Source organism: Hippopotamus amphibius, chromosome 3 (assembly GCF_030028045.1).
Source record: "Hippopotamus amphibius kiboko isolate mHipAmp2 chromosome 3, mHipAmp2.hap2, whole genome shotgun sequence".
Lineage (NCBI taxonomy): Eukaryota > Metazoa > Chordata > Mammalia > Artiodactyla > Hippopotamidae > Hippopotamus > Hippopotamus amphibius.
In genome coordinates, this window is record NC_080188.1 from 122342757 (window position 1) to 122366228 (window position 23472).

Consider the following 23472-nt stretch of genomic DNA (forward strand, 5'->3'; position numbering starts at 1 on the left):
ACTCCGGCCTCAGCGCCGCTCCCCTCCCTAGCACCAGGGGGCGCTGCCGCCCCACGGCCGTCGCCATGGTCACCGCTGGCGGCGGAGTGGGGTTTACGTAAAGGACGCAGCGTCCCCCGGGGGGTGGAGGCGGCCTTCGCGCCGGCGCCGGCGCCCTGCGGAAGCGGCGTTAGTGAATCGGGGCCTTGGGGAGCCCAGGATGGAGGTGGCGGTCGCGGTGGCGGCGGCGGCGGCGGGCCGAGCCCTGCGGTGGGCTGGAGGTAAGGGGGGCCGCGGGTGCGGCGGGCCGGGCCCCGAGCGCGGGCGCGGTGTGAGCGGCGCGGCAGCTGGGCAGTGTCCAGGGCGCGCGGTGGCCCGCCCGACGGGTCCGCGGGCGGGGGTGCGGCTGCCACGCGCGGCCGTGGCAGGTGTGAGATCCGTGGAGCCCCTGGCGCCAATGTGGGGATGGTGACACCCGTGGCACGGGCGTGGGCAGCGTGGGTCTGGCACAGGCAGCGTGGTTTTCCTGGCACGGGTGTCAGAAGACTCACCCCCACCTTGGTGTGGTGGTGGCCGCCCAGGTGTGCGGCGGGCGCAGCCCTCTGTGCAGGCAGGTGATGGGCGCAGCACTTGGACTGGTTCTGGAGTGGCGGTGGCCAGCTCGTGGGCGCGTGCTGGTGCCCCTCGCAGGGGTGTGAAGAAGTGCTCTAATTAATAAGGTGTCGGATGGTTCTGGCCTTGACGTGGTGTAGAGACATGGCACCGGGGGCTTGAAGAATTCGTGTCCTCAGCATGGCAGGAGTTTCTAGTGTGACTGTGAGAAATGGCCCTGGGGCAGCGTGGTGCTGGGGCAGCGTGGCCCTGCGAGGGGAGAATCCACGGCCCTCAGACCCTGGTGGGTGGGAAGGATAAATGTCCATTCTCCCACTCTGGTGATGATGAGGGAGGGGCACTGTCTCTGGCACAGGGGCACACCTTTAATGCCTGTTGGGTGCACTGGACTGAGGAAGGCAGAAGGCTGGGAGAAGGTTGGTGTCCTATATAGTGGATGTGAAAGAGAGATGCCAGGAGATGCTTATACCCTGAGGACCCTGTTGGTGACCCAGATGGAGACCTGTTCAGGTACTAGCATTGCCCTGGGCGCATGAATTCATCCAGCTTTGGGGAGGAGGGGAAGGGTGGTTGATTCTCAGCTCTGCTCACTGTCCCTGAACATGTGTCCTGAGGAATGTGTAGAGCCGAGAGGTGGGCCATGTCGGTGGGCGGGGGGATGTGTGGTGCTTCAGCCATCTGTAGTCCCCAGGCCCTGCCTTTCCCTTGGGGTGATGGTTTGTGCCTGGGTGTCTGGGAGTTGCCTCTCTTCTGTGATGCTTAGAAGCCTTTGGGTCTAGAGGACCATTTGAGGGGTGTTTGAAAGATGAGTCTGCAGCCACCAGGCATGTAGTAGGTTTGTTTCTGCCCTTACCAGTCTTTTGGGAAGCTCTGGGTGAGGGTCTCACTCAGCTTCACGTCTGTTCTGCTTCACAGAGGGGCAATATATGGACCCCCAGAGCAGTCTTAGGATGTGGGGGAATTGGTTAGGTCTTTGTGGATCTCTTAGGGAAGTGGAATTGGGAGTAGAAGATTAAATGAGGCTGGGCCTTTAGGAGTCCAGAAAGACCAAGTTGGGAGTATGGAAGAGAAGGCTGGGGGGTGGCAGCTCATTTGCAAGGTGGGAGATGCTGGAGAGGTTCCTCAGAGATGGAGTGTCATCCAGTGTATACGGAAACAGAAAACTTGAATTCCAGTCTTGCCTATGTGACCTTGAGCATGTGACTTTACCTCTCAGAGCCACATCAGAAGGTGGTCGCAGTGGATGAAAGCTGGTGCCCTTGGAAACCCTTTGTGAAAGGCTGTCCAGAGGTCAGGGATTATCATCAGGTAAAGAGACCAGGGCAGGAGGGAGAGGAAGTGGAGGCATAGAATGTGATTGGGGAGGAAGGCAGCTGGAATGTCAAGGTCCTGTCATAGGGAATTAGAGGCCCTGAACGTAAAGACTCCTGGTGGGGAAAGTGGGATCTGTTGACGTTGTGAGTCAGCTGCTGAGCTGGAACCAGGCCCCAGGTCTCCCGAGGACGGTCCGAGCGTGGCCGCAGCAACTGTAGAGTCCTGCAGGAGTGACCCGAGCAAGAAGGAGCTCTTCGCCAGGGCTGCAGATGTGCTGGGGGCCGTGCAGGGCTGGGAGGTGTCTGTGGCTGACAGATCTGGGGTACCTGGGTGGAAGCAAGACTTGCAAGTGTGTGCTTTCTCTTGAGAATTTCCTTTGGCTCTGGGTTCAGAGAGTGGGGGTGGGGAGCCGCCACATCAGCATTTTGGGGGCTGTGGCCTGAAGAAGGCCAAGTGGGTCAGAGTCACCAGAGGGGACGCAGGGCTGGGCGGTCCTGTGAGGGAGGTTGAGGCTGGATGGCAGGAGGCTGGGGCCCATGAGGGATGCCCTTGGATGCGTGCGGCAAGGAGAACGGGCGATGGACGCCCTCAGAGGTAGCCTCTGAGGGTGGACAGGTATAGCAGGAATTCCCCAGGACATGGGCCCACTTCTGCCTGAAGGGCCATCCCAGGTGGAGAAGCTGAGGGAGGCTGCCAATTGCTTTACTTTCTGCCACTGGGGCCTAGTTGCTGATAATGGGCTGCGGAGCCTGTATTCCATAGCCCACAGCTAGAAGGCTTCGCACTGGAAGGCCCAATTCCATGAATTGGGCCTGTTTCTCCAGCATTCCATGTGTCTGCCTTAGCCGGCAATCTGTTTCACAAGCTTGCTCCCCGAGGCAGAAAGTTTTTGCCCGGTGTCCATGCTGCAGTGTCAAGCCATGAGGGGAGAAGGAGGACACGGCTCCGCCAGGCCCCGGGTGGCAAGCTGACTTTTCCACGCCGAGGGCCTCACCCTGCCCAGGGGTCGTCGCCTGGACACTGCTTGGTGCTGTGAGTGCTTCCTTGGCCACTCGTTCCCAGGTCATCCGCGGGGTACCCGTGGCCTGTCCCATGTGCTCCCTGCAGCTCCTTTCGCTGCCTCCCCAGGAGTTGCCAGCACTTCAGCCCCTGCTTGGAAAGCTCTCCTAGTGTGAGTCCATTAAGAGGCAGTCTCAGGCCTCCCTGATGTGAATATTCAGGCTTCACGTCCCCTCAGCTCACCCTCCACACCTCCGCCTGTTTGTTCTGATTTGTGGCTCAGCCTTATGGTTTGGGGATACAGGAGTCCTTTACAGCCACCCCTTGCCATCTACTTGGGATGCTGGGACTCTGCACGGCAGAGCTGGGTGACAGGCAGGGCAGATCAGGGACACCGACAGGAGGAGTTGGCCTCTGTTTCCCAAAAGCAGAGCAGTGCTTTCTTCTGAGTCCTCAGGGTTTGAGGCCACAGGGAGCCCAGCCAGGTCACCACCACCCCTCGCCGTGGTGCATAGCTGCTGATTTTGAGCAGAGTCCAGCTGGGGCAGAGGGCTGACGTGCGAGTGGCCATCGAGGGCAAGTGGCTCTCTGTTGCTCAGATGTTTCTCAACTCTGGTCCTCAGTCCTATTCCTATTTCTTTGTCCATGTTTCTCCAAAAGTTGCTTAACTCAGCTCCTGGCAACCTTTCCTTCCTCAGCTGCCTTATAAATCATGGTGCCCGGCTGCTCAGCTTCAGGGGTGCCAGGGAATCGGGCATCTCTGGACAGAGGCTTCTGGGCCACAGCTGAAGGCACGGACCCTCCCCATAGTCCCTCTCACCGGGCCCAGAGAGGGATCCCACTTAGGGTTTCATCACCTGTTGGCCCAGTGCTCCATCTAAGTTCAGTTTCTCCCTGGAAAAGCTTTATGTTACACTCCAGCAGAACGGGCAAGTGGTACTGGGGAAATATCAATGAGCACGCGGTCAGAGGACGATAAATCTTTTAGAACCGTGGAGCCCAGGACATTGTGGGATGTGGTTACATCTCAGCGGGCAGGGCTGAGGAGTGTTTATCTTGATATTCCTTTTCCCTTTCTGATACCAACTTTGGCTGGACTCGATCTCTCTGGGCGGACGGGTCACTGGGTGTGTTGGCGAGGAGGATCCAGGAAACCGCCTTCCCCGTGGGGGCCCCTCAGCCCCTGAGGGGGGTCCAGGGAGGTGGTGTGGAGGGGGGTGGTGCGGCCACAGGTGAGGGTAGCAGGCAGGAGTCCCCAGGTCCTCTGCAGGATCATGATGGAGACGGGCAGGGGTGGGGCCACTGCTGCCGCAGGGCTGCCCGGCAATTGCACATGGGCGAAGCCGCGTGTGTCCGTAAGGAAGCATTTCTGTGGGAAGTGAGGGCTGAGGGGGTGTGGAGCGCCTGGTGGCGGGGGAGCTCGTGGGCTCCTGTGTCTGGCTGGCCTGGTGTCAGTGGGTGTGTGTGGTGGGGTGTTGCTGGGCCCCACGAAGCAGGAGAGAACAGTGGGAGTCAGGGGGAGGTCGCCTTCCAGCTCTGGGAGGGTGCGTTTACTGTCTCCAGGTGATTCTTACAAGAGCAGCCCTTCTGCTTTCTCAGTATTCCTTAGAAGGACGCCCAGGCTGGGGGTGTGGCCCTCCGACACCCATATGTGCTCACACACGCCTGCTTCCACCTCCTCCCCAAGCCCACTGGGAAGTCAGCCGGGGACAGTTCCCCCAGGGGACAGAAGAGAGCACCGTAGCCCAGGGGCCTTACGACTTGGGATTCTGGAGTCAGAAACACCCAAGTTGGAATACTGGTTCCTCTCTGTACCTCAGTTTCCCCATCTGTGAGATGAGGACAGTAAAACCTCCCGCAGGGGTGGTTATGAGAATCCTGTGCCTGGTGAGTATATACGGATCGTGACAGAGACAAGCACACTCGGTTTATGCCTTTGCTCCTGCAGTCAGTATCCTCCACAGAAAAACAGTTACGTCATGATCTGTATCCTTTAGCACCGGGGGGAGATGTCATAGGTCATGTCCCTTTTCTTGATAAGGAGAAATTAGCTCCAGCCTACCCTTGGCATGGATGGAATCTGCGTATCACGCAAGATAATATTTTGGCCCCTGGAGAATGTTTCCACTCCAATTGAGTCGATAGGAATTTCTTGAGCACCTACTGAGGGTTGGGGTCAGTGAGGGCCATGAAGATGAAGTGGACATACCAGCACCTACGAGGTATAGATCCTGATGTTCACAATCTATTGAGAAGATGTGAGATGGACACAGAGGTCTACGCTGTAATGTCAAGAGGTGGGTGCCCCCGGCGGTCAGAGGAGATCAGGGTAGACTTGAGCAAGTGTTGGTGGCCTTTAACCTGGACCAGCCAGATGATTGTTGAGGAAATGGCAGCAACAGGGGATATGGCTGAGAAAACGAGGGGCTGACGGTTTGTGGCCTGGCTTGACTGTGGATGCAGGAAACAGAAGTGATGAAAGGTTGAAACGGCGAGTTGGACTGGGTCCCCGAGAGCCATGACTGTGAGGTTGAAGCTTTGGTCCGTGAACATGGGCCATCACTAAAGTGTTCTGAGTGAGAGTGTGCCAGGAAGAGGTGTCTGGCAGCTGGTGCCCGGGGGGAGCTGGGGGGCTGGAGTGGGGAGGCCAGCTGGCGACCAGGGCAGGTGCCAGGTTTGGAGGGCTTGAACCGGGGCAGTGGCCGCCCTGGGGAGGGAGGGGAGAGACCAACCTGACTGATTACAGAGGGGAAGTGGAGGCCACGAGGTTTGTCACTTTGGTCAGTAGAGGCGGGGCCTGGAGCAGGGCCTCTTCCCCGGCCTTAGATGCGGCTTCCAGCCTTGACTTTCAGCCGCTTTGACTCTGGTGGGTTCCAGGCGGGGACTGTGAGCAGGAGGCTGTTGGGGATCCCCTGAAGGACGCTCTTCTTATCCTTGAGGACCCACCGAGGGGGTTCCAGTATCCTGAGCACTTATTTCCAGGCATTTGATCATTTTCTCACCAAATTACCCCTTGAAATTTCTCCTGCCTGAGTTCAGCGCAGAAGGTTACTATTCTGGGAAGTTTCATCAAAACCCTCTCAGCGTTTGAGAGCTCTCTGAGCGGGGGAGAGGCGGGTCGTGGGGCTCATCTTCACCTGTGTTTTGGGAGCTGCTTCTGAGAACCAATTCCTCCACCTGGAGAGGCTCTTGGCCACAGAGCCTCCGGGAGGGTGGGCTGTGACATGTAAGGTGAGGCAGGTTGCTGCCTCTGATTCATCCCGAAGAGACCCCTTGTTCTTGCCTCTCCTGGAGCCATTTAATTAATTTATGATTGATGTTCTTGGACTTACTTGAGGTTAATTTATTATTAATGTCTCTTCATTATATACAGTTCACCCTGCAGCTCTCAGCCCATGGCTGCTTCCACCAGGCAGGCCTCACAGTGGGGTGAGCTCGGTGGGGCTGCTCCTCTGGCCCCCGCCCCCACATCAGGAACAGCCCTGCACTTGGCTTTTGCCAAACCCTTTCAGGTTTGGGGATCAGGAGGCCTCAGGGCATCTGTTTCCAGGAGCAAAGGCTCCTGGAAACAAAATAACAGTAATAATAATAGTTTCCACTCCGTGAATTTGGGGAACTCAGCCTGGCACACCATACAGTATAGAGAGGATCCCATTTACTCCTTGTAATAATAGGTATCCCTCTACTCGCCCATCCCTCTACCCTTGTCTTACAGGAGGCTCAGAGAGGGTGAGTTATCTGCCAAGGACACACAGCAAGTAGGCGGGAAGCCAGGGTTTGAACCCAGGACCCCTCCCTCTCCTCTGTGAGCCCCACCCCTCCTTCAGGCCCACACAGCCTGCCTCTCTGGTGATGCCTTTCTTGCCTCCCCACCACACTCCGGGACTGTCCTACCTGACGTGATCAGCGGGTGGAGCACCAGTGCCCCTCTGAGTGTGTGTTGTTAAATGTTCGCGGCTTGTTCCCCTCACTAATCCATGTCGTCACTGAAGACTAACAGTGATGGCAAACAGCACGTACTGAGCACACGCCAGGCGCCATGCTAAACACTTCTCTTGCCTTAGCTCGTTTAATCCCCATAACCACCCAAGAGGCAGGTGGTATTAACCCATTTTGTAGGTGAGGTTTAGAAACGCGCTCGAGGCACTCAGCTGATAGGGGGCAGGGCCTCCTGGACCCTGGCAGCCTTGAGATACAGGGTGCTGGTCTCGTTCCCTCTGTAATTTTCTTCTCTCTCTGGCTCCTCTGGCCTGTTTATCAGATATCTGTATATTTATCCAGCAACCTCAAACCATTCGCCTGTCTGACCTGATGTGTCAGGCCCCCTCCTTTGCCATGGGGACCAGGAGTACCTACTCCTGGGATCCTGGAATGGGTGATTTTAGGGAGACAGCAAGGCAGGTGGAGGGTGCCAGGCCTGAATTCTGCTGGGCAACTTCAGATGAGTCACTCAGCCTTTCTGAGCCTCAGTTGCCCCACTTGTATAATAGCAGCAGTGATACTCTGTCTCCTTCATTGGCTGTCCTCATGCTCAGAGGGAATGCTGGATGGGAAAGACCCTGTGCTGATCAAGGGTTGGAGTTGCTTGTGTGTGAGATTCAGAGCTTCAGGAGCTGGCATGAAGGCCAGGAATACTTCAGGCCAGGCATAAACCCGGGCCGGGGTGTCTGCACCCTCCCTCTGTCTGAGCTGCCCGGATGGGCTAGTGAATTCCATGGTTTGCCAGCTGGAAGGCCTTGCTTGAGGACCCTGTTGGGCCAAGGCCTAGACAGGAGGTCCCTAAAGTGGGGGCCAGACCCCAGTCTGGTGTCCCGGTTGGCTGACCGGTGCCTGGGCCCTTGGAGGCCGTCCCGCTTGCTCTGGGGCCTTAGGTTGTGTGGAAGTGCACGGGGCCTGCCTGGGGTTCCGGGCCTCACCATCCCTCTCATCTCCCACACGCCTGGGCAGCCTGACCAGGTCGCTTCAGGCGGGTTTGGTGAGGAAGGAGCTTGGCTCACCATGCAGCCGCCAGGACCTCTCCTCGCCCCTCAAAATATGCGGAAAGCCTGGTGAAGAGGTGAGCCCTGCGTCTGTTCCGGAAAGCGGTGAGACTATCAGCCTCTCGATGGCAGGCTTCCCAGGGCGTTGGCTAGAAACCCTCTGCTTTCTTATCAGCTTTACTCCTAGCACGTTTCGGCACTGGGCTGGGCCCGGGGAGCTCAGCGTGTGCTTCGAGGGCTCCCCCGGGCCCCGGAGAGGACAGCAGAGGCCTCAGATGGTGGGTAGGGGCGAGGCCTGCCTGGCATGACTGTTGGAAATCTGTGGCCGGGCTGCAGTGAGGTGACAGCTAGTTTCACTTCCCAAGTTTCCGCCCTCTGCAGGCGGGGATTACATCAGGCTCCGCTTCATCCAAGCTCCTGCACTGCCCTGGGACAGCTGCCCTGTTGCAGCTTCAGGCCGGCTGCGGGACCTCCCAGCAGCCCTGGGCCCAGCGGCCGAGGGGAGGGGACGGTCCTGGCCTTTGCGGTCTTGCCGAATGTGCCCCTCCCGGTTTGCACGGCCCACCGGGCCCACTCGGGACTGCAGGTGTCCAAGACCATGCTGCCCTTTCTGTCCTCCAGTCACCCACCTCTGATTCATTCTCTTTAAATTTAGCATAACATAGGCCTGCAAACATGGGCTTTAGCATAAAGCTCCATTCAGGTCCACTACTACTTGGGCAAGTCCCTTAACCTCTCAGAGCCTCAGTTTCCTCATCTCTGCAAGGGGGGATCTAGTGGAATATGGTGCACTGGGCAGCTCTTGGGATGAAATGAGACGCCACCTCTTTGGAAGTTCCGTCCAATGCCAAGAGCACTGTAAATGTTACCTGGTGTCCGCTCTTCTGTCCCCCCAGGCAGTGCTACACTGAACGGACCCTCCCTTTCCTGAGGCTGCGTCCTGCAGCCAGGCAACCCTGGTGCTTCTCAGAGCTGGCAGCGTCCCACTGTCCCTCTGGCATCTGACCCTGTTCCCGCCCCCACGCTCTCCGAGGTTGCCCGTCCCTCTTTGGTTCCTCTCCTAGTTTGGTTTCCTTCCCTTTGGCGCCTCTTCCATATGGCTGCCTTTTATTTGGTCACCTTGTCCTCCCCTGAGGCCTTTGGGGGAAGCCAGGGTCTTTCCTCAGAGACCGTCTGAACCCCCCTGTGCCAAGTGGCCGCCCCGCAGCCCCTCCCGCTCCCCTCGGCTGTGGGAAGATGGCCTGCGGGTGAGGTTGTGCATCACGAGTGTGGGGGTCATGACTTGGCCTCACAGCCAAGAACACTGGCAACCTTGACAAGTCCACAGTCCCATCTGGTCCTTTCCAGCCCTCGGAGTTTGTTGGTTGGGGCAGCGACTGGAGAATGAGGCCAGCCTGCGGGGCCACAGAGCCCCACCCGAGGCTGGAGGTCCCCGTCACAGCAAACCCTCCTCATCCTCCTTGGTTCCAGGGGTGTGCGGAAGGAGAAGGCCAGTGTCAACTCTCGGAGCCAGAAAAACCAGCCGCATCTGTAGTCTCTTTCCTCCTGGGAAGTCAAGGAATTTTTGTCAAGAGGTGGTTTCACTCTCATACCTTTGAGAGAGCTTGGTCTTCTGCCGACACCGTCCCCGGGACTGGGGCCAGACTGCGGAGCGGGGAATAGTCCTGCCATGTGTAAACTCCCGTCCACCGGTTCTCAGGGACAGTTGTCAAGCAGCTGCTGCAGGCTAAACTCTGTGCCTGGAGCTGGGAATAAGTTACCACCACTTCCTCAGGGAGTTCCCAGGTTAGGGACAGACACATAAACAGACAAGTGTAACAGCAGCAAGGATAGCAAAGCCTTCCAAGCAAGCGAGTCCTCTCTGCCAGGCACCTTCCTAAGTGCGCTGTGCTCGGTAACTCCTTTAATGCAAAGAACAGGGATGGAGGCTCTCGTGCAGTGGGAGCTCACCGTGCTCTGTGCTGGGACAGTGCCCTGGGAGGGAGGCACGTGTGTTTGACAGCTAAGGGACAGGTTGAGGATCTCAGCTTCCTTGGAGAATTGAAGGAAAATGCTAGAGGGCTGTGTGTCTGTGGCTAGACAGCTGGGCCTTGGACCCCCATTTGTCTGGCCCCTGCTCTCGGGGGTGTTCCTTCTTGCTCCCCCACCTCGTACTGGGTTCAGGGACCCCGTGAACCACAGGAAGGACAGGTTCCTACAAAAGGAAGGCCCCCTGTGGCCACCCTGTTGCTGAGAGAACCAGCCTCCCCTTGTCCTTTGTCATGGCTCACGTGTGGGCCTGTCCGTGGCTCAGACCCTGCACCTCACCGCCTTGGCAGGCAGCACGGGAGGCTTCCTCTCACCCCCACGCCCCCTGCCAGCAGTGTTGAGCTGCTGAAGATTGTTCTCCTTGCCACCTGCCCGCTCTACCGTGCAGTGTAGTAAACGGCTGACGGAGGGCCCCCATTCTCCAGGGCTGCCTTCTCCCTTTCTTGGCCCCTTCAGAGAGCCTGAACCCCCCCTCCACCCCAGGTGAACCCCATTCAGCAAGCTTCCGGCGGCGGTAACTAAGCCGGGCACCCAGCCCACCGCCTGCTCAGTACTTTATGAAAGTTTAACCTTAATGGTGTAATGAACTCCTATCATAAAGCAGCTGGAGCAGTGCACCCTGGGATGTATAAATTATAGGAGGCCTGCAAAGTCGTGATTGGAAATGGCAGCACGTGGAAGGTTGAAAGGGGCCGGCCTCGTTGGGCTGAGCACAGCTACCCCGTGCTGCCTTTCAGAAGGCACACAGAGCTGAGTCTGGCTGCGAACAATGTCCTCAGACTACGCCGAGCAGCCCCTGGTTGCTCCGCCCCGGTTCCCACTTCCTGCCCCCGACTGTGTCCACGCAGATTCTGCAGGCTTGGGAGGCAGAACCCCCACCCGGGCCTGGGCTGCAAGGCAGAACCCCCACCCGGGCCGGGAGGGAAGGACACGGGCGTGGACACAGCGGGCAGGGAGGCCCCCGGCCCGCTGTTTCCCGGGGAGTGCTTCGGAGCAGTTGGGTGACTCCCCTGGTCTCCGAGGTGTCATCTGTAAAGCCCGGAGCCGGAGGCCACCTCACGCCGTGGCCGTGGGGCTTGAACAGGAATCCGCAGGGGGTGCTGAGATGTGGGGTGAGGAGCTCAGGCTCTGGCGCTGGACCGTCCAGCATCCTGTCGCAGCTCCTGCGGGTGGCACTTGTGAGACTTTAACCCAGTCGTTTAACCTTGAAGCTGCAGAATCTCAGCTATAAAATCAGGGGAATAATTGACCTGCATATGAAGAGTCTTAGGAGGATGACGGGGGATGACGGGGTTAAGGTCTCAGCAGAGTCTGCTTTAGGGACTTCCCTGGCGGTCCAGTGGTTAGGACTGCGATCTTCCATGTCAGGGGGCATGGGTTCTATCCATGGTCGGGGAACTAAGATCCCGCAAGCCTCGAGGCACGGCCAAAAAAAAAATTAAAAAGTGCTGCTTTGTTGGACACACAGATTCCCCCGGGGAGCTTACCAATGCAGATTCCCATTGAGGCTGGATGGGGCCCCAGATCTGCTCCTCGGGATGTGGCTCACGGACCACACCTTGAGCGGCCAGGGCACAGCGTTCGACCCATAGGAAGTGCTTGCTAAGTGCCGGCTGTGATGGCCCCTCCAGGCACAGTGCGCATCGCCTGCACCTGCCCAGCGCCTGCACGTGGTGCCCGCATGGATTTAGTTTGAGCACTCCCGAGTGTGGCCTGTGAGCCAGCAGCAGCACCTGGAAACAGGTTAGAAAAGCAGAGTCTCAGGGTGCCCCTCCCCCCACTGAATCAGCATCGCGACTGGAGCCCAGAACTCTGCAGTTTAACCAGCTCCGAGGTGCTGCATCGGCTCACAGGTGGGAGAAGCGGTGGTGGGGCTCATCCTCTGGAGCAGGGCTTCTCTCTGTGCAGGGAGGTTCACCCCAGTGTCAGAATCTCCTGGGGGCTGGCCAGGATGGGGCTCACTCAGCTGTAGACTCCTAGGCCCTACCTTGGACCACCTGCTTCAGAATGTCTGATGGGGCCTGGGAACCTGCATTTACCCATCTCCTCCCTGCCCATTCAAGTTTGAGAGTCACTGGAAATCACTCGCTGTCTGAGAGCTGTGGAGAAGGGCAAGACCCCCATCCCTACCCCCCTCCAGTTATGCATAAGGCTCGGCCTCTGCTGGGGGAGAATGAACCCCAGAGGGAGCTGGGAGCCCCGGGATTCCAGCACCAGCCCGCCCGGGGGGCCTGGGGCCGCTCATCATTGGGCCCAGCTGTTGGGCTTTTCTCACAGTGAGAAGAGGGAAAGAGCCTAACAGCCACCAGTAGGGAATTGGTTGAATAAGCTCACGTTACTCTGTGCACATGGACTGGTCCACAGTGATGAGGGAAGATCGGGCTGGAAAAATTTTTTTTTTAATTTATTTATTTTTAATAAATTTATTTATTTACTTATTGGCTGCATTGGGTCTTCGTTGCGGTGCATGGGCTCCTCATTGCGGTGGCTTCTCTTGTTGCAGAGCACGGGCTGTAGGTGCGTGGGCTTCAGTAGTTGTGGCACATGGGCTCAACAGTTGTGGCTCCCAGGCTCTAGAGCACAGACTCAATAGTTTTGGCGCACGGGCTTAGTTGCTCTGCAGCATGTGGGATATTCCTGGAGCAGGGATCGAACCTGTGTCCTCCGCATTGGCAGGTGGATTCTTAAGCACTGCGCCACCTAGGAAGTCCCTGGAAAAACGTTTAATGAGAAATATTCACCTTCTCTAGCTCAGTGAAAAAAAGCGGTAGGTATGGAATGATCCCGTATTTGAACAGGGCAGAAAAAAGACTCGACAGATGATAATAGTTAATAATTTTCCTAGAGGGATCATGGATGATTTCTATTTTCTCCCCCCCCCCCCCTTTTGGTTTCTATTTTCTGTGGAGAACATGTACTTTGTGACAAGAAGGAAAAAGCAGGCATAGGTAAGCATGTCTGGTCCAGAGTTCTCAGGACACAGGTGCCAGTGGCAGCCTCAGACTCCTAGGGCAGCGTTTCTCTTGCTCAGCCTACCCGCCGGGGTGCCTTCACCTTGGTCCCCTCCCCTCCAGGCTGTGCCCACTGTTCTCCAGTCCTTCCCACTGTTTCTCTCACTTCATGTCTGCTGTGAGTCTTCCCTGGTGATGGCAGGGCATCTCCTCCTCTTTACACAAAAGGAACAAGTGGGGAGGGGAGAGCCAAGGGATGGGAGGTCCCCCAGCTTGCAAGCCTCTGGGACAGAGTTCAGTTTTCATCAGGGCATCACCTAGGAGCCTGAGCCAAAGCTCCAGAGTCTGGGCACATAGCATGTGCTTGAGGAATAATGGTTGAATGAAGGAGGCTTGGAATGCAGCCAACAACAGGACAAGGACCCATAGCTGTGTGACCTCGGGTACATCAGTGTACCTTTCTGGGCTTAGAGTCTTCATCGCTAAGATTCAGGGAGTCAGCAGGTCTTGATCTCTGATTTCCCGAGGCCCTTCCAGCTCTCATCTCTGGTGAGCCACATACCTTCCCGCTCCTGCCCCTTTGCCTGATTTTCTAAGCAATTTGTGCTGTCCGGGAAGACCCCACCTGTCCATTCCAGCTGCCCAGTGAGATGGTGTGCAGAAGCAGCTGCTCAGGGCAGGGCCCTCAAGGCAAGGGCAGAGGGAGGAGCAGGAGGAAGGGAGACCCATGGTACTGGGAAAGCCACCAATAGCAGAGGCCTTGAGGGCATCTGAGCGTTCCTGGATCTGATACTGGCCTCCCACGAAGCCTTCGGCGCCTTTGCCCTGCCTGTGTGTCATTTTTCCATTTTCTCCTGTGCAGAGCTGCCTTTATCCCAGTGCCTCTTGCCTGGCTTTGAAGCTGAGACCCCGTTTCCATCAGGCCCCAGCAGCCCTGAGTCTCTAGCCCTTTGAGCTGCTGTTTTCCAATGAGTGGCTCAGTGGAGAGAGGGGGTGGGGGAAATCCATTCAAGCTGTTTGTTTTAAAGACATTTCAGTAAACTCATGGGATTTGTGGTCACATCTTTTCAGTTCTTTCAAAGGAATGGATGGGTTTCTGGGTCTCTCCTACCACCAACTTCCCTGCCTGGCAGCAACACAGAGGCAGGAGGAATTGGGAGGTAATGGTGGTGCTCAGCCTCTAGGGCAGAGGTGAGGGAGGCAGGCTCTGTGCTGTCCAGGGCCCAGCCCCTGCACAAGGTGCATTGGCCCCAGAGGTTCTGGGAGGCTTCTGAGTGTGGGGGCAGGAGGAGGGGGAGGACAAGGATGAGCCTTGCTTCCCCGATCTTTCTGCCTGGTGTTGAACTCCTGCTCAGCCTTCAGCACCCTCCTGGAAGCCTTCTCTGTCTGCCTTGGGCTAAGCAGCCGACCTTGCTGTGGGGTCCTTGGCATCAGAGCCCTGTACTCACTGACCTGTGTGTGGGTTTCCTCGTCATTCTGCACTGTGAGAGCCTCAAGGTTGGGGCTTGTCACCTTCATGTTCATAGCCCTGGAGGCTCCTTCTTAAGATGCCATCCAGCGCATCTGAAGCCTTGGCGAGGCGGGTCAGCTTTCCCACCCTGGTCTTGGAGCCCACCTGAGGCAGTGGGTGGGGCGTGCTCAGAACATCACCTTCCCCTCACCTGTGCCCAGAAGGTGGTCCGACCTGGGCAGGTGTCAAGCTGGAAGGGAATGGAGTAATGGAGTGGGTGGCATTCAACAGTGAGGCACCAGCCAGGCAGGATCTTGGCCCCCAGGGCCCCCTGCACCCTCAGGCAGCCAGCAGCATTGAGGTGGCCGCTAACACCAACAACCAACCGGTCTAGCAGGTTTGTGGGGACCTGGCCGGGTTTCTTGAGGGACAGGATGTCCTGCTGGGAGCAGGCTTTGTGCCTCTCCTTTCTGTCTTTCCCCTTTCAGGCTGCTCCTCTCCTGGCCTTGCTCTCCTCTTTGCCCTACCTCCCTCCTCTCCGGCAGAGCCTTGACCCTGCCCTTCCTGGGGTCTGGGGCAGCCTGTGGTGGGGGCGCCCAGGCAGGAGACCAGCCAGGGCCGCACAGGAACGAGGTGGGCCGCGTGAAGCCCTGGAGGTACGGAGACCCTGGGACGCAGGGTGCCCCGTGGCTGGGCTGACAGGCACCGGGCCGGAGTTGGCAGTGGCCGTGGCTGGTGACTGTGCTCCCGCCCTCCTCCCCCACTGATGAGTGAAGGATAAGGGACCCCCCAGAGCCCCGAAGAGGCCACAGAGCAAGGCCCAGGGCCAGAGCCCGTGCTCATAGGGCTCCTCCGAGCTGTGACTCCTCCCTGCCCCTCAGCCAGGCTCCCCTCTCAGGGAGCAGGAAATGAGGGTGGGGGAACCCGGGTGTTCCTCTCACCCTCTGCCGGGAGGGGCTGGGTGCCCCGCTCCGTAGGTGTCAGCGGAACTGTCACCCAGCGGCGGGTGCGGGTGCTGGGATTTCCCTGGCTGACTCACTCACCCTGGCCTGTGTTCATGAAGGTGTCTGAGTAGCGGCAGCGGCTCACACGGAGGGGGTCCCGGGAACTGGGGGAGCGGGGGCCGAGGGGGCGCGGGGCAGTTCCCTCTAAGGAACCCTCAGGCCCCCCTCCTGCCCCACAGCACACACACCGCCCCCGCCGCCTCCCTGCCGTGTCTCCATCAAGCACCGCCACCCCGCTCCCCAACGCAGGAGGAGCCACGAGGCATCCAGGGTGCTGAGCCCGGGCCTGGCAGTTCCCTGCCTCCCTGAAAGATTCCTCCAAGGGTGATGAACCGCCTTCCCTCCAGAGAACAGAGAAGCCATTGAGTCCCTTGATCCCCAGGCATTTCACAGACAGGGCGACCCGGTGGGGGGCTAAGAGGCAGGAAGTAGGGCCAGCACAGTGACCCAGCCAGCGGCCAAGGACCCCTGGAGGAAGGGTGGAAACGGTCGCCTGTGCGCAATTTCCGGGCCCACAGATGCCCCAGAGCACATCATCGGGCCCTCCGGGCACCAGCTGTCTGTGCCGCCCTCAGGAGAGCAGGCCACGGGGTGGAGGTGTCGCCGTTGCGGCGTGGGGGGGGCCGGGGGAGAGCCGAGCAGACGGCACTGTGGCACTGTGGCGCGAGGCGGTGGGGCGGGCCTGTGGGGGCGGCAGCAGCAGGGCCGCGTGGGGCGAGCTGGGCGGGGGGTGGGATGGGAGGCACAGTTCTGGGTGACGGCCCCAGAAATGCGGCCTTCCGGTTTCTGAAGGGAGGGGGAGGCGTCCCCTGACCTCTCCAGGCTGGAATAGCAGGGGCTGGCAGCCCCCCCACCCCCCTGGGGGCCAGGCTGCCCGGGCTGAGGTCCACGTGGGACATTCAGGACCCTGGCACAGTTCAGCCTAGGTGGGCAGGCTTCTCAGCTCCTAGCTACCCTCCTGGCTGGGTGCCAGGGAGCAGCTCCAGTGTCTCTGATGAGAGGGCCGTCTATCCCCCCACACACCCCTCTACAAGCATGTCCAGCCTTGTTGGCCTCGTTCATCCCTCTGGGAGCAGGCTCAGGGCAGGGCGACCCGGGGAAGGAATGTGGCCCGTGGGCCCAGCCTCCAGAGCAGTGGGGCTGGGGTCAAAGCTCTGCCTCCCCAGCTCTCAGCTCAGCCTCCTGCTGTGGTCAAGGGCATGAAGGCAGGGCAGGGCCTGGGGTGGGGGGTGGGGGGGGGGGCAGCCCGAACTGGGATGGGCCCTTCAGGCAGGGCCAGCACACCTCAGCCCTCCAAGGGCAGCTTTCTTTAAAGGCCAGAGGACAGCCCTGCGCAGGAGCCTGTTGAGGCCCTGGGAACTGGGCTGCAGGCCAGGGTTCGCGTTCCGCTCCCGACCTGCTGTTGACCTCGGTGTGGCCTGGGGCAGGTCTCTGCATGCTTAGCCCTTACTTTCCTACCTGAAATGAGCATGTGTGACTCAGTGGCTCTAAAGATTCCTTCCCAACCAGATATTCTGTTGTTCGCTGAGCCCCCAGCTTAGAGAATAAGGGAGGGCCCCAAGACCTTCTCCTGATGGGTCTAGGTGGCCAGGTGCCCCCGCACCGCGGAGCAGGGCATAGGTCCCCTCTTGGATTCTCCGTGTCTCCTCCCTCCTCCCTGGGTTGATGGACTAAAGTGAGATAATGGCCACTTTAAAAGCTCCCAGTACAGGCCTTCTGGCAGGTCGTTGGGCTTTCACTAAACAGTAGTTGGTATTGTTACCCTAATTATCATTACGTTTGAGATGCTAATATCATTGTGGTGGCGTTGGCTCCCCAGAGCCTGAAGGGGCTCCCTGGAAGGGGTGGTGTGGCCTGTGTCCTGGGCTGGCATCTGGGCCCCAGGTCTGCTTGAGAAGCAGGAGGTCAGATGGGGGCAGCTGGAGGGGCTGGGTGGGCGGGAGGGGACCTGGCCCCTCTCAGGCTTGGCTGAGCTGCCAGCTCCCATCTGCGGAGGGGCGGCCCGCCCTGCATGAGTTGGCTGGGAGACCTCAGAGCTGAGGAGTGCGTGTTCTCCAAACATCTTGTTCGCAGCAGATGGCAGCCACAACTCCCTTTCTCCCTGCAGTTCCGGCTGCACTTCCCTTCCCTGTGCTCACCCTCCTGTTAACTTCGCTTTCTGCTTTTGGAGATGGGGAGGCATCCTGCAGCCCCCGAAGCTGCCTCTGACTGTGGTGAAGCTTGGTGCTCAGAGCGTGGACAGGGCCCAAGGGAGAGGAAACCTCGCGCCCCCATCTGCTTCGTCAGGGAAGCTGTCTTGCCCAGGTTCCCACACGCTGTCTTAAGTCTCTTTGGCCAAACAGGCCAGCAACGTGATCTCAGAATAAGGGCCTGGGCCTCGTTTCACATTTCCTGAGCAGCTGCTAGGTACCAGGCACTGCCTGGGTGCCAAGGACACAGGCAGAAGGTACAGCCCTGCCCTCTAGGAGCTCCCAGCCTGGTGGGGAGCCAGGGTACCTGGGGCAGGAATGGAAGGGCGCTGATCAGGTCCACCTTGGGGTTGGCAGGCTTCTGCGGGGTTCACAGAGGAGGTGGTGTTTAGGCTAAGCCCTGGCAGGCTGAGGAGTTCACAGGAGAACAGGATTAGAAAAGGTATCCTGTGCAATAAGAATGGCCTGTGCAAAGGCACAGAGACGCTCTGACCCTGCAGAGCATTCAGCCATGGCGAGTAGTAGAGCAGAGAAAGGCCAAGCTGTTTCATCAGGGTGCACTGTTCAACCCCGGGGTGGGGTCTGCGAGGAGGCGCAGACAGTGTCCCTCTGGCTGCTTGTGGGGCAGGGCCAGCCTGAAGCAGAAGCCTTGGGGCCTTAGGCAGCTGGAGGGAATTCTGGGACCTGACCTATGACTGCCCTGAGTTTGGGGCCAGCAGGAGCATCCCCTGCTGGTGGAGCATCCCCCTGGGTGGAGCAGCCTCTGTTGGTAGAGCAGCCCCTGCTGGTTGAACCATAGGTCAGAAGTCTCCCTCAGAGGCTGAGGCCAGGGGGCCATGAATGAGCATGGTGCCCAGGAAGGTGTGGTGCCCAGACATCCATGGTGCTGCCCCTCGTTCCGTGACCTTCCCCGGCTTCCCCCACATCCATGTGGCGCTGGACGGAGCCTCCGTGAATGGAGACCCTAGTCTATGCCAAACTGCACTGAGTGCTCCCACAGGGGCTCCGTCCCACTCAACCTTCGCAAGAGGGGTACACGTGGGCATCACCCCCAGGTCCTGAGACTTGTTCAGAGTCACCCAGCCAGGACGTGGCCAAGTTGCAGGTGCAGGTCGGCCTGACCCTGCCCGTGCACGCCTCCTGTGGGGCTACGGCCCCCACCCCCCAGAGAAGGGGGTGGGGTGGGGGTGGCCCACAGTGTTTGCTTTTCCCAGCCGTGCTTTTGCTGTGCCGCCAGCACCTGGCTGACTGTTTGCCCAGGGATTTGCCCTCCAGGAAGCTGGGTGGGGCTGGACGGGGGTGGCAGGCAAGTGGTCCGCTGCTTCTGGGCTTCCAGCTTTTCTGCATCACCGAGAAGGGCCACGCTGCCCGTAAGCGCCACACCCCGCAGTCCACGAGGCTGCCCCAGCAGTGCCTGGCCTCGCCCGCGCAGAGCATGTGACTTTGCAGTGCTGGGCCTGGCATGCCTGGCGTGCCAGGGCGCCAGTGGCAGCGGCAGCTGGACGGTCAGCAAGGAGCAAGAGAGGTCCCCAGAGCCCTTGTGTCAGGGCAGTAGCGTGGAGGCGAGGGGCAGCATCAATGGGACTTTTGTGTGGCTAGGGGCAGAGGAGCACATGGCCCAAGCCAGGAGCGTTCCACCCGACACCTCTGCCCTTTCCTTTCCTGGGGCTGCTGTGCCTGTCCATGGCCCCTGCCCTTCCTCCCAGCGAGGAGAGCCTGCCAGATTCAACCCATCCCTGCCCTGCCTTCACCCCCTTTCAGATGAATCAGCCCCAGGATCTTCCCTGGCCCCGGGCCTGCCCCTCTGCCTGCCCTCCTGAGAGTGGCCTTCACTGACCGGGAAGATGCTGGCAGCTCCCTGAGGCTAGGGGTCTGGAAACAGGTTAGGTAAACAGAGGCTGGGAGGGTCTGGCATCCCAGGAGAGAGGGAGCCCTTTCTCTCCCGGAGCTGGGACCCCAGGGAGAGGCCTGCATTAGCTGGCCAGGGAGCCGCCGCCTCCCTCCCTGCAGTCCTGCCTGCGGCTCCAGTCCTGGGAGGATGAGGAATCTCGCCCCACACCACCTTGTTTTGCACTGTGGCTTTTAGCAAGCCCACTGCTGTGGCCTGTGGTCACTCCACCACTTGGTGCCTGTCAGACAGGCAGTGAGGACGAGCAGGCTGTCACCAAGGGGCTTTACTGCCCCCACCGTGGGCAGAGAGCTCTGTACACAGAGGGGAGCTGGGAGAGCATCCTCGCTCAGGTGGGCGCAGCTGCAAGAAGTTGTCCAGTCACTCCCGTGCAGGCCCCTGGGGAGCCAGCCATGTGCTGGGGCTGGGGAGGCAGCCTGGTCCCTCCTCCACCACCTCTTATCTGGGGAGCAGGACTGACATGGAAGAGGGGAGCGCTCGTCTCCTGAGGGTGTGACTTAAGTCATGGTGGCCACCAGGGCCTGCTCAGCCCTCTGTCCTGCTGCTGGTCAGGGATGGGTGCCCACCTGGGGATGGACATAGAGCTTGGGCAGCATGGCAGACAGCCCCATCCTCAGGCCTTTCATCCACAACTCGACTTCCCCAGCAGAAGGATGCTCCCTAATGTGCACTGTACTCAGGCGGCCCTCTGTCAGGCACTCGGCGGTCACCCCCACGGGAACGCTGTGAGGCTGGTACCCTCGCAGTCCCCATTTGCAGGTCATACGTTAACCAGCGTCACTCAGACCTTCTCTCCCCCCTTTTACAGGAGTCAGGGCTCCAAGAGGTTGCAGCTTGCCCACAGTTAGTTGTGACTGAGCCCAGTACCAAGCCTGGATTCTCTGACAGCAAGCCCCATGCGTCTCCCCTCTGCCCCTGACCTAAACCAAAGTGCTAATGAATGAGCACATGGATACATCATTCATCCCACCTTGGATCCCCCTGGCCTTTTTTCTCTAAGGAGCTCTGAGCACTTCCCGGACGTGATCTCATGTGTCCTCCCAAGGCCCAGAAGAGCTGAGAGGAGGCCAGGCACCGAGGGTGCTGAAGGGCCGCGCAGAGTGGGCCACGGGGCCTAGAAACCAGCCTGCCCGCCATCCAGGCCCCCTTCGGCCCTCTGCCTCTGGTAGGGAGATGCTGGGGCAGGGCGTGTCTCCCGGTGGGCCTGCCCTCTGTCTCTGGTCTCCGGATTGTGCAGATGTGAGCCAGGAGGAGGAAGGACGCTGGGAGAATCCTGATGAGGCCCCCGGGGGCGGGGATGTCGAAGCCCAGGGCTCTGTCTTAAAGGGAAGTAATCATATTGTGAGGCTTTTTATAGTGCTTTCCTTCTAAGAAGCCTGCGCTCTGTCTTGTTTGTTTTCCTCACATTCCTAGGAAGTTGGCAGAGAGCAGATGAGGGTCATGGGGAGGAGGCAGAATGAGGATCTGCAGGGAGGGCAGGCCCTTCACCAAGTCATCTCTGGTCCCCCAACCACCCAGGAGACAGCCACTGTTTCCCTCTCTGTTGTCTGGAGAGGAACGAGGCTTAGAGGCTCTGAGGTCATGGGCAAGTCACTGATGGCCTAGGTTTGGGCCTTGGTTTTGATTGATTTAAAACACTGGGCCTAGAGAGGTCATTCCTGGCCCGTCTGCCCCCCAGGGTGGCCATGCGGTGGTATCAGTATTTCAGCATCTTCCCTGGGGTTGTGTCCCCTAGGCGGAGGCTGAAGCCCCTTAGCAGTTGAACATTCAGGGGGAATGAAAAAGCGAGTCCTGGGGAAACAGAAGATCCCTGAGGCTCTAAAAGGGGAGTCATTCCCCAGGTGCTCCCTTTCCTCCTTGCTGACAGCAGCCCTGGGATCCTGGGGAGCCCCCCCGGCCACCCGGGCTGCAGGCACGTGGGTCCTTCAGGGACCCTGTCGCTGGGAGAGGGCTCAGGTGCCCACTGCATCCTGGGAGCACAGCCCGCAATGCTCTCCCCGCCGATGCACGGCCTCCCCCCAGCAGCAGGCTTGGTGGAGGTGGGCGCCACAGGCCACCCTCCCACGGACAGGCAAACTGGGGCACCCACTGGGAGGTGCAGGGGAGCGGGCTCGTCAGTGCAGTGGAGCCCCTCAACCGGCAGGAGCTCCCAGATCACTGGCCACAGCCTGGCTCTGCTGCTCACTGCGTCACCCCCGGCAAATCACCAGACCCCCCCTGCAGTTTCTGTATCAGCAAAATGACAACGGTGCCAGATATCGCCCCTGCCTCTGCCCACCGTGTGGAGCCTGTCCGAGGCTGCCGCTGCAGGAGAGCAGTCCAGGCCCGATCTGGGATCCCGGGCACACGGCCAGCAGGTGGTGTGGAAAGAGCCGGGGCTGGGAGTCCAGAGCCTGGGTTCTGGGCTCAGCTCTGCACTGGCTTCCCCAGGCTGTGCTCACACACGGCTCCTGCTATCGGCCAGGCCCTTTGCTGGGTGCTGGGGCCACACGATGGAAGAAGACAGGCAAGGCCCCTGCGTGGGAGCCACACCCTGGTAGGGAGACAGATAGTAAACACATTGACAAACAAATAAACTAGAGAGGGTTAGATGGTGGAAAGTGCTGAGAGGAAAATGAAACAGCAGTGTGAGGGAGAGGGCCTGCGGACTACCTGAGACTGAGTAGGAAGGCCGGAGGAGGGGTGTTTGATCTAGGGTCTGAATGATGGGGGGTCGGGGGAAGAGGACAGGGAGCATGTCCAGGCGAGAGCTTGGGCCTTGAGACAGGACATGCTCAGCTGTTTGAGGGACAGAGAGAAGGCAGGGTGCCTGGGGTGTGGTGGACAAAGGCAGCATGGGAGGAGAGGGCAGGAAGGCCAGCAGAGGAAGGAGAGTGTTTTCTAAGTGTGATGAACTCCATGCAGTGACTGGAAATGGGGGGTGGGTAGGTGGTTGACCAGCAGACAGAGACATCTTCTCTCCAAGCCTCTGTTTCCCCTCCTGTACGGGATTTGCATCAACTCTGAGATCTCCTCTGCCTGAGTTAAGGCCCCTTCTGTGTGGCCATATGTGTGGTCAGAGCCAGTGGCAGGAAGAGGAAGGAGTTGAAGGGAAAATGCCTCCAACCTCAGGCTCATTGTGGGGAACCCTCAGCTGTGGAAACAGAGCCCAGGGACCACCCCTGAATGGGTGCCTGCTGGACAGAGGCCCTGGCCTGCTGCACACCCGAGGGCAGGACTGAGCCGAGCTGAAACTCTGGGGAGTTGTGTTCCTCCAGGATCGGGTGAACCAGGGCGTGGTCCATCCTTCCCCGCCTGCAGGAAGAGACTGAGCAGGAAGTGCTCCAGAGCGGGCCAGCCCCCAGTGTCTCAGGGCTCCGAGGGCTGATGCAGTGCCAGCCTCTCTGCCTGTCCAGTTGCACAGCCATCAGGCTGGGGCATCCTTGGCAGCGCCCGTCCCGTCTGTCACCACTGTCAGCTGAATCTTGGTCTGGCCCCCACTCCTCTCCCGCCATCATGCCTGCCTTGGCCCGGAGTTTCCCACCACTCCCAGGATGAAGCCTGGCTTACAAGACCCCAGGAGCCTCACCAGCTTGGCCCTCCCCTCTGCTCCTGCCTGGCTGGTCTGGTCTTTGCTCCGTCCTCCAGGCCCCACACACGGGCCTCTCCCGTGTGTTCCCCTGTTGCCCTCTCTTTGTGGCCACGTTACTCCACCTCGTCCTTCAGATCTCAGCTCCAGCTCCCAGTTCATCAGGCAGCTGCCCCTCACCTCCCTGTTCAGGCTCCGACAGGACCCCTCTTCTGAGCACAAGTCGTAGAGCTTTTCACCGTTGTATGTGAAGATTAGCTTGAAGCCTCTCTCTCCTTCTGGCCTGTCGGCTCCGTGACGGCTGGCCCCACCTGGGCCTTTGTTTATTGCTGTGGCCCCTGGCATGTGGTGGGCACTCTGACCGTGCGGTGGAGGGTGAAGGATGGCTGCATGCGAGGCTTCACCTGTGTTCACACCCCCAGGACCCACCCCTCTCTCCTCACGTCTCGGCGCCGTCCTTAGCCGGGGAGTCGGGAACCAAACGCTGGCC

At 59.5% G+C, this 23472-nt stretch overlaps 1 protein-coding gene across 1 annotated transcript in view; it reads left to right on the forward strand.

Moving 5' to 3' along the window:
• The first annotated feature begins 220 nt into the window (after positions 1-220).
• The window catches only part of DAGLA (diacylglycerol lipase alpha), a 62333-nt gene continuing 39081 nt past the window's right edge, over positions 221-23472 (forward strand). The window contains exon 1 of the mRNA XM_057727738.1: positions 221-260. The gene's annotated coding sequence lies outside the window, so the exon portion shown is untranslated. The remainder of the gene's footprint in view (positions 261-23472) is intronic.